Here is a 9,603-nt window from a genome sequence, read left to right as displayed (position 1 = left end):
TTGGAAATCACCTGACTTGTGACCCAAGATTCCCAAATGCTGTGTGTCCACTCAGCATCCAGACTTGACTTCCAAACTGGCTTCCTCACATAAAGGAACCGGTCATGGCGCTGCTAAGATGTCAGTATCCCCACTGCCACCTGAGTATTTAGCAAGTGGATACCCAGCATTTGTTAAGAGCCTGGCACTATTCTGAACTCTGGTGTCACCACAGTGGCCCCAGGAGAAGATAAGTCTGTCCTCAAGGCATTTCCACACAACATAAAGCCTCTGTTCCCCTCATCAAATAAACCAGAGAGCTATGGAAAGGCTTAAAAAAAAATGGAGAGAAGTGCTTGGCCCAAGCTTCCCCTGCCTGCCCAGCTCTGTGACAGGAGACCCAGGCTGTTCTCAGCTGTGGTCAGAGAAACATCAGTGGGCAGCAATCAATTCAGACACTCATCACTGGTCAGAACTCAGAGATCAGGAGGCTGGGGTTTCATTCCTAAGAAGAACCCCTTTATTAGCCCTACCTACCTCCACCACCATCAGGAAACACAGTGGAAGAGGAGGGAGAAGAAGGTCAGAGCTGGAACACGGGTGTGGGGCTCTGAAGTGCTTCTGGACACAACAGGGCCATTGTAATCATGAACTCAGAGCAGCCATGGTGACCTGCACAAGATGAAGACAGCCTGAATCCCAGCATAGATGAGTGACCCCAGGTCTACCCCTTCCTGAGGAGTTCTTAGCAGTGGATAGTTTCTCAAGGTGAGAGGACCATCATGGAGGATGTGGTCACTGTCTCCTGTGCTCCTGTTCTCCAGTGGATGGCCCCAACCCATATGGGCATCGCCAACTGGACTTAATGAGTTATCATTAGAAAAGGAGGTTTGAGCCGGGTGGTGGTGGTGCACGCCTTTAATCCCAGCACTTGGGAGGTAGAGGCAGGCAGATTTCTGAGTTCGAGGCCAGCCTGGTCTATAGAGTGAGTTCCAGGATAGCAAGGGCTACACAGAGAAACCCTGTCTCGAAAAAAGCCAAAAAAAAAAAAAGGAAGAAAGAAAGAGAGAGAGAGAGAGAGAGAGAGAGAGAGAGAGAGAGAGAGAGAGAAGAAAAGGAGGTTTGGAGTGATATGTTGGTAGCTGAAGAGGAAGATATCATATTTCAATATATATTATATAAATTTATTTATTTTATGTGCACTGGTGTTTTGCCTACATGTATGTCTGTGTTAGGGTATTAGATTCTGGAGTAACAGACAGCTGTGAGTTGCCATTCGGGTGCTGGGATTTGAACCCTGGTCCTGTGGAAGAGCAGTCAGTATCCTTAGCCACTGAGTTATCTCTTCAGCCCCCATATAATTCCTCCCAGATCTTCTCCAATTCTCTATCCACCCAACTTTATCCTCTTTTTCTCTCTCTCAAGGAAACAAACAAACAAACCTGAAAATTAAAACAAGCAGAAGACCTTCCAAAACAAAACAAAAAGTCCAAAGAAAACGTGGAGTCCATTTTGTGTTGGCCTGCCCTGCAGTGTGTTGATGTGCTCAGTGAGATCCACTGCAGAAAGCTGCTTTCCCTTCCTAGCGGACATCAGCTACAGATGGCTTCTTGGCTATCTTGTTTCTTCTTCCCCCCAGCCCTGGTATGCTTGTGCAGGTTATGTGCACACAGCCAGAACCTCTGTGAGTTCATATGTGCATCATCCCTATTGTGAAGTCTGGAAGACATGGTATCTTAGAGTTATCTACCACCTCTGGAGAAAAAAATTGAAAATTAAAAACAAAAAAAAAGTTGCTGGGAAGGACTCATAAGGCCCCACCCCTCCCTGAGGATTTATATTGTTACTGGTTGCTAGAGAGACGTTTTCTTCAGTGGTATATCCACTGGTAAGGTGCACATGACCCTGTAAATAGCCCCTCACCCATGCTTCTATGAGGTGTCCTTATGGAGTCATCGGTTCACATACAAAGGGGGCATGAGTGTAGAAGGGGCTGGGGAAGGTCATCCAGAGTGAGAGGGGGCTCATGAGTGATGGGGTGAATTTGGAAATACATTGTATATGTGTATGAAAATGACAGAACAGAACCCAGTATTATACACAATGCTAATAAAACATTGTACAACATTTTACATGATTCTAGATCACAGTGATTTATGTCCTTCTTACCGAGTGTGAGACGGCTAGGCTAATTCCATGACAGGCTTCAAATTGGTAGTTAAGGAGACCAGGCCTAAATCTCTGTTTCCAAGAACTGGGCGATTCCAGGCAGGTCCAGGCCTCAGAAGCTGCCCCGCCACCTGGACTGAGGCGAAGACAATGGGTCAGCAGCAGTTCCCAGACTTCCTCAGCAACAGTTTCCAGACCTCCCAGCAAGTTTCCAGCCCCCACGCCCCAGTAATAGGATGTCTGTAGAGATGGACCCAACAGATTAACATAGAGGTCACTTACCCTGGAATTCCAATGTACTTTAAATGGAGCCTGCGAGCTCGCTTGATTGTCTCTCTATCTTGGTAACGGGAGAGCCCAGCATGCTGCACTTCTGCAGAACAAAACACTCTTTGCGTTTATGTACTATTTGAGTCTGGGGTATCATTTGAGTCCAGGCAAATCATGGATCCTTACAAGTGCTTGAGGAATATGCTATTGTAGGCACACATGTGTCATGTGTGTATATGTGTGTGGAGTGCATGTGGAAGCCAGAGAACAACTTTTGGGAGTTGATTCTCTCCTCCCACCTTGCTGAAACAGTCTCTGCCTGTGAACCCCAGGATAGCTGGCTTGAAAGCTTCTGGCTAGTCTAGCTCTGTCTCCATTTGAGTGCTGGGTACTGAAGCTGAGTATTCTGCAAGTGCAGCAAATACACTTAACTGCTGGGTCATCTCTACAGGGCCCACTTTTTGTTTTCTTAAGAACATTGCAGTGTTTGAGTGTGCTTTAGCCAAACACTATTTGTAAACAACTACAGCTAAATAGCTGTTGGATTTTATCTGCAACTGTTCCCTAGGAACTGTGCCGTTCCCAGCAGGGTGGTCCTGCTTAGCTCATCTTCCTTGTGCTCCAGACTCCTCTCCCCAACTCCTATCCCCAGAGCGAAGCTCTCACTCCCCTGTGTGGCTGAATCCACAGTGCAATATCTGCTCTTCATCCAGCCTCCCTGCTGGATGGTGTGGGGCAAGCTTGCCTGGGGAACCATTGCAGTAACATGCCTTCTTCCAGGGACTAGGGTGTTATAACACACAAGGTAAAATGGCTGGTTTAAGAAGCATTGTGCAAGGCCGGGCAGTGGTGGCGCACGCCTTTAATCCCAGCACTTGGGAGGCAGAGGCAGGAGGATTTCTGAGTTCGAGGCCAGCCTGGTCTACAGAGTGAGTTCCAGGACAGCCAGGGCTACACAGAGAAACCCTGTCTCCAAAAACAAAAACAAAAACAAGAAGCATTGTGCAAAGCTTGGTTAAGAAATTCCCATAGATGTGTCGTAGAAGTAAAGAGAAAAGGAAGGAAGGAACAAACTATTCCCTTTTGAGGAAAGACATTGAAAAGGACACACAGAAGTGGAAAGCCACTGTGAGTCTGTGGTGTCATAGTCACCATTCAATGGTGTCATGGTGCCCGTGTAACCCACAGGGGTCTGCAGTTCCCACCAAAACAGCCTGTGTGTGATTCAGCAAGCCTGCTGCTCAATGTCAGTCCAGAGGAAGAAGGCCCAGGAAAGTCGTCTGTACTTACAGGCTCATTTCAAGATTGCCTGCAGTAGGTAAGTGATGGAGTGAACCCAGAACTCCCCGGGAGGTTAGTGAATAAGGAAGCCAGGATATACAGGCACAAAGGGATACTACTCAGGTGGAAAGAATGAGAAATTCTGTCTTTGGCAGCAACGTGAATAGAACTAGAGGACATTTTGTTCAGCATGAGAGGCTTGACAGAGCTGGGTGTAGTATAGCCCGTCTTTAATTGCAGCACTCTGGAGGCAGAAGAAGGCAGAACTTTATGAGATTGAGACCAGCCTGATATATACAGTGAGTTCCAGGACAGCTAGGGCTCTGTAGAGAAAGCCTGCCTAAACTAACCAACCAAATAGTGTGCGGACTCAGAAACATAGCACATATTCCTATCCTGGTGCTGAAAATGTAAGCTTCTGTGTCTATATCAAGTAGGGGCAGATGCCTGGAGTTCACATTCATGTGGATTTTCAATGTTTGAATTTTTTTTAACATAGAGTCAATCTTTGAGGAGACAGTTATGCAAATTACCCTGAAGACATCGCCACACGTCTCATATATAGCTATGTGTATTTATAGTGTATTTATACACATTGAAGAACACACTGTAACCACAAATATGCACAGTTCTGTACCTGTCAATGATAAGAAGACCCAAACGAATTCAATACACACTTCTGGCTTCTCCAGCCACTGCATACACTCAGTGCACATATATAAATAGGCAAAATGGTCATACATATAAAATAAAGATAAGTAAATCTTTTCTTAAAACTGTCTGTTGGGCTGTGAGATGGCCTGGTGGTTGAGAGAACTTAGTGCTCTTGCAGGGAGACTCAACTTCAGTGCCCCAAATTCAAATCAGTTGGTTCACAACTGTCTGTCATTCCAATTCTGGAGGATTTGGTGCTCTCTTCTTACCAATGGAGCACCTGCACACAAGCAGACACACACACATATACATAAATAAATCGTTTTAAAGACCTACAGATGCCAATGAGCTCTCGAGCACCAGAAGAAATGTTGCATGCTCCATCTTTGGTCCTGGTGGAAGGTAACAGGCAGAAACACAGAGCTGTGTGCAAGAAGTGACTCTGCCAATGTCCTGGAGGACCCCCAAGCCTGCCCATTCCTCAGACAGAAACTCCCCTGGGGGCTGCCCTTCTCTGTCTCTTCTGCAGTTTCACACATTGTTCTTAAATGTCATACTGCACCTGTGTGAACAAGCTGTCCACAGGGGGTTGGAAGCTTGCCCCCCTGTCTAGCCCCTGCAGACAGCTTCCCATCCCCTGGGGGACACGGTGACACTGCTAGCTCATATGTTTCTCCAGACTGCAATCCTGCTCTGGCTCCCACACCGGTGCATCTCAGCTGGACATTTATAGGATGTGTCAGAAGACTCTTTTTTTTTCTCTCCTTGTAGTGTTTGGGCACAGGCAAGCGAGAGGTTTGGGGTTGACAAGTTGTTTGCCTCAATAAAAATGCGTGTTTTCTGCCTTACATAAGGCATTGGGGAAACCAGATGTACCCCTCTGAATATTTATGGCCTCACAGCTTCTTCTATTAATAATTCATGGCGCATACTCACATCTACCCATCAACAGGGTTACACAGCAAGCAGGGATAGAGAGCACCCTCCTCCCCTTGCCCTGGAAGTCCCTGCAGCCTAAGCAGACAGATGGGCACCGCATGCCTTGTTTGGTTCACCCTGCGAAAGATAATAAAACACACTTTGCTGGAATTTTCTATAACAAGCCTTGATTACTTTAATAAACCACAGGGGGACGCGTCAGGATGCACACAGTGCTTTCTCAGCCAGGCTTCAAAGAGAAACATTTGGCTGTGTTTGTCATTTATTGGGCCAAAAAAATTGTTGCTAAACTAGTCTATTTGAAATACATTATAAAAGACCCTTTGCCACCCGAAGCCTGGTGTTCAGCTCAGGTAGCTTTCAAGGTTACAAATGCTTTTGTCTCTGATTGAAATTTGATTCTTGACACTCTTGTCAGAAATATTTAAAAGTGAAACTGAAAAATCATCTGGAATGTAAAATGGAGAGGAAAGCTCCGGTTGTGTGGCATCATGGGATGGCATCATAAGGGTGGCATCTCTAGCATGGTACTATGAGGGTGACATTGTGGGGTGGCGTTGTGATAGTGGCACCATGGGGGTCACACATCTTGAGTGTTAGTGTGAGTGTGGCATCATGAAGCTGACATCATGGGATGACGTTATGGGGTGACATCATGAGGTTGACATCATGCTGCCTTTCCTTCTTTCATAAATTCCTTTAAAAAGAGATGTGTTATAGCCCCCTTTCTAGTAGCTTATGCAAACACCTAAGCTTAGTGTTTGATGTTCCGTGTTCTCTCCTGGTTAATATTACAGTTGCATCTCCATTTTTTCTCTTACTGAAAATAGTGAAAACACATCCCAGCTTTGGGACATAGCTCATTTGGTAGACCATACACCTGGAATGCAAAAAACACACAGATCCAACCGCAGCTTCTCATAAACCAGGTGTGTGGCACACATGGGATCCCAGCACTCTGGTGAGAGAAGAAGGAGGATAAGAAGTTCAGGGCTGCTGGGCAGTGGTGGCGCACGCCTTTAATCCTAGCACTTGGGAGGCAGAGGCAGGCGGATTTCTGATTTCGAGGCCAACCTGGTCTACCCAGTGAGTTCCAGGACAGCCAGGGCTACACAGAGAAACCCTGTCTCGAAAAACAAAACAACAACAACAAAAGAAGAAGTTCAGGGCCATCCTCAGCTACATCGTGAGTTCAAGGCCACCTAGGCTATGCAAGACCCCATGAATGGAAGGAAAAGAGTAAAAAGGAAGCCACTGGCATGTTGGACAAGCTTGCAAATGACCAGCATCTGCTCCCTTCTATGTCCCCCATCCTGGCAGCTCTGGTCAGTGTGAAGAGACCTGTGGTCATGACCTTGAACATCCTTCCCATAGGTCCCGTTTGCCCTTCTCTGTGGAGTTGCAAGAGCAGAAGCAGCAAAAATGGACAGTGGGATGGCTATGACCAGACCTGCTACTCCCTGTGGGGTTAGCATCTTTCTAAAAAACCTGATCACAGCACTGGTCCTGCAGGAAGCCTCTGGGAGGGGGTTAGAGAGCCTCTCTGGAGAGCCCTGCCCATCTGATTGTTGTAATCAAAGAAGCAACATTTGCCTGAATCAGGAAGTGATTCAGGAAGGCTTTCTCTGGGATGTAAACCAGGGGCAGCACCCTAGCACCTTCTCAGCCTGCCTTATCTGCTCTGGGTCCTCCAGGCCACTCTGCCCACTAGAGGCTCTGTGGCCACCTGCTGTCTGCTCAGGATGCTGTGTGCCCAATTGTTCCCCTAGAGGACACGTGCAACCCCTTCAACCTCTGATTTCTTGGATTACAATTAACTTGGGTTCACCAACACGTTTGGAAAGCTTTATTTTCATCCAATTCAGTTCCTTCAAACAGGATTCTTTCTCTGGGAAGAGACCTTTGGCCATCTCTCCACATACAGCTCCTGGTGAGACAAAGCCCAGTAGCTTCTCTGATGGGAGCTTGACCCTATCTTGTAATGTGGGGTCCCTGTCCCTGAGACACCCCTACTTCATCTATTTTCTTTCTTCCCTAAACAGAAACAATTATCATCTTAGGACCAGGAGACAGCCTAGTGGCAAGGAAAAAGCCAAAGACTGGTGTGTGTAACTGTAACCCTAGCCTTTGGAGGCAGAGATAGATGGATCCTCGGGGCTTGCTGGCCAGCCAGTCTAGCCAAAATAGCGAGTTTCCAGAGCTGTGAGAGGCTCTATGTCAAGGCAATAAGGCTTTGAGACAGAGGGTGATACTGAGTGTTCACCTCTGGTGTGTTCATGTGCACACATCAATGTACTTGTATGCACCACACACACATGTAACACACAATCACATCATATCACACACATCACATACACACATATCAAACATACATCACACATATCACATGCAAATATCACACACACATCACACACACACACACACACACACATGAATCAGCATCTGACTCTGCTTCTTATGCCATCTCTCACTACAATACAATATGACATAGAGTCAGAACTAGCTTCACTTCAGAATGTGGTCTTATTTTTGCTGCACAGCCTGAGACTCTTTTGAAAGAAAAGGTCCCGTCCCTCACACTAACATCCCGTCTTTACCTTCAGCAGTATAAAAATCAAACAAGAAAACCAGGAAATGGCTTCCCAGAGATGTCAATCATTTCAGGTTGGCTTCTTAGCCAGGATGAGAGCAAAGTCTTCAAATACAACTGTGGCACTTCTTGACAAATACATCACAGGCACTTCTGAGAGTCTGGTGGCTACCTGCTGTGGAGGAAGGCGTCACAAGCAGAAGCTTCCTGTGTGATACACTCATTCAAGTCTCTGTTTAAGTAGAGTCAAGTATTTGGTCATCACACTCAGCACTTTGGAGGTAGGGGCAGGAAGATTGAGTCCAAGGCATCTTGAATTGATTTCACAGTGAGTTTGAGACCAGTCTGGGTGTCATGAGACCTGAGAAAGAAGGAGCAAGGCAGAATGTGAAGAGTAGAAGAGTTTAGGAAGTCCTTTCAGATCAGATCTCTCAAAATTGCTACCATGGTTGCCATGCCAACTGAATATGTTCATCCCTGGGACATCTCTCTGGAATTCTGGCAGATAGATGGATACCTTGGTAATTAGGGAAGAGGCAGCTTTGGGTGCTGGACTGTGTTCCCAGGCAGCGTTTTCCTTGAAAGATGTGTTGCATTGTGGGTAAGTAGTGCTGTTATTGGTCAGCACAGGAGGCCATGTTTGTTTACGCTACTATGCTCAGCATAGTCACGGAGAGGTCAGAGGAAGCAACTGAAAACTAAGCTTGGAAGGTCAAAATCAAGAAGTCTTCTGGTTGAGGGCCGCCTGGGTTAGTCACCACCAGAGCCTGGACTAAGAAAAGCCTAGCACATTAGTGAGGGACGCCACAGGAAGTGTGCAGAAGGCCATCTCTGGACATGATTATCAGAGGGTGTAGACTAGGCTGGCATTGAACTTTGTTGATCCTCCTGCCTTAGACTCCATTAGTGCTTGGATTCACAAGTGTGTGCCACTGTGTGTTGCTTGGGGAAAAATGGCAAGGGGACAAAGTACATACAGTCTGGAGGACATAGACACCAAGCAGGTTGAGGGTGCTGGGGTCGATTTTTCTCTCTCCTTTGACCCCTGCAGGAAGCATTTCTCTGTCTCTCTGTCTCTGTCTTTCTTTGATTTTTTTTTAAAATTTAATTTAGTTTTTTTTAAAGATTTATTTATTTATTTATTTTATTTATGAGTACACTGTCGCTGTCTTCGGACACACCAGAATAGGGCATCCAATCTCATTATGGATGGTTGTGAGCCACCATGTGGTTGCTGGGATTTGAACTCAGGACCTCTGGAAGAGCAGTCAGTGCTCTTAACCGCTGAGCCATCTCTCCAGCCTTAATTTAGTTTTTTACTTAATCACTTTACATCTCGCTCACTGCCCTCCTCCCAGTCACCCCCCCACAATCCTCCCTTCATTCCCCTCCCCTTCTCCTCTGAGCAGGTGGGCCACCCCCATAAGTGTTCCCCCAACCCCCACCACTCTGGCACTTCAAGTCTCTTCTAGGTTAGGAACTTCCTCTTCCACTGAGGCCAATCAAGGCAGGCCAGCTAGTAGAACATATCCCACATACAGGCAACAGTTTTGGAATAGCCCCCCATCCCAGTTGTTAGGGACCATGAAGGCCAAGCTGCAGATCTGCTACATAGGTACAGGGGAAATCGGTCCAGCCTATGTATGTTCTTTGGTTGGTCGTTCAGTCGCTGAGAGCTCCAAAGGTCCAGGTTAGTTGACTCTGTTGATCTTCCTGTGGAG

Source organism: Grammomys surdaster, unplaced genomic scaffold, assembly GCF_004785775.1.
Source record: "Grammomys surdaster isolate TR1022 unplaced genomic scaffold, NIH_TR_1.0 242, whole genome shotgun sequence".
NCBI lineage: Eukaryota > Metazoa > Chordata > Mammalia > Rodentia > Muridae > Grammomys > Grammomys surdaster.
Note: the sequence above shows the minus strand (reverse complement) of the source record.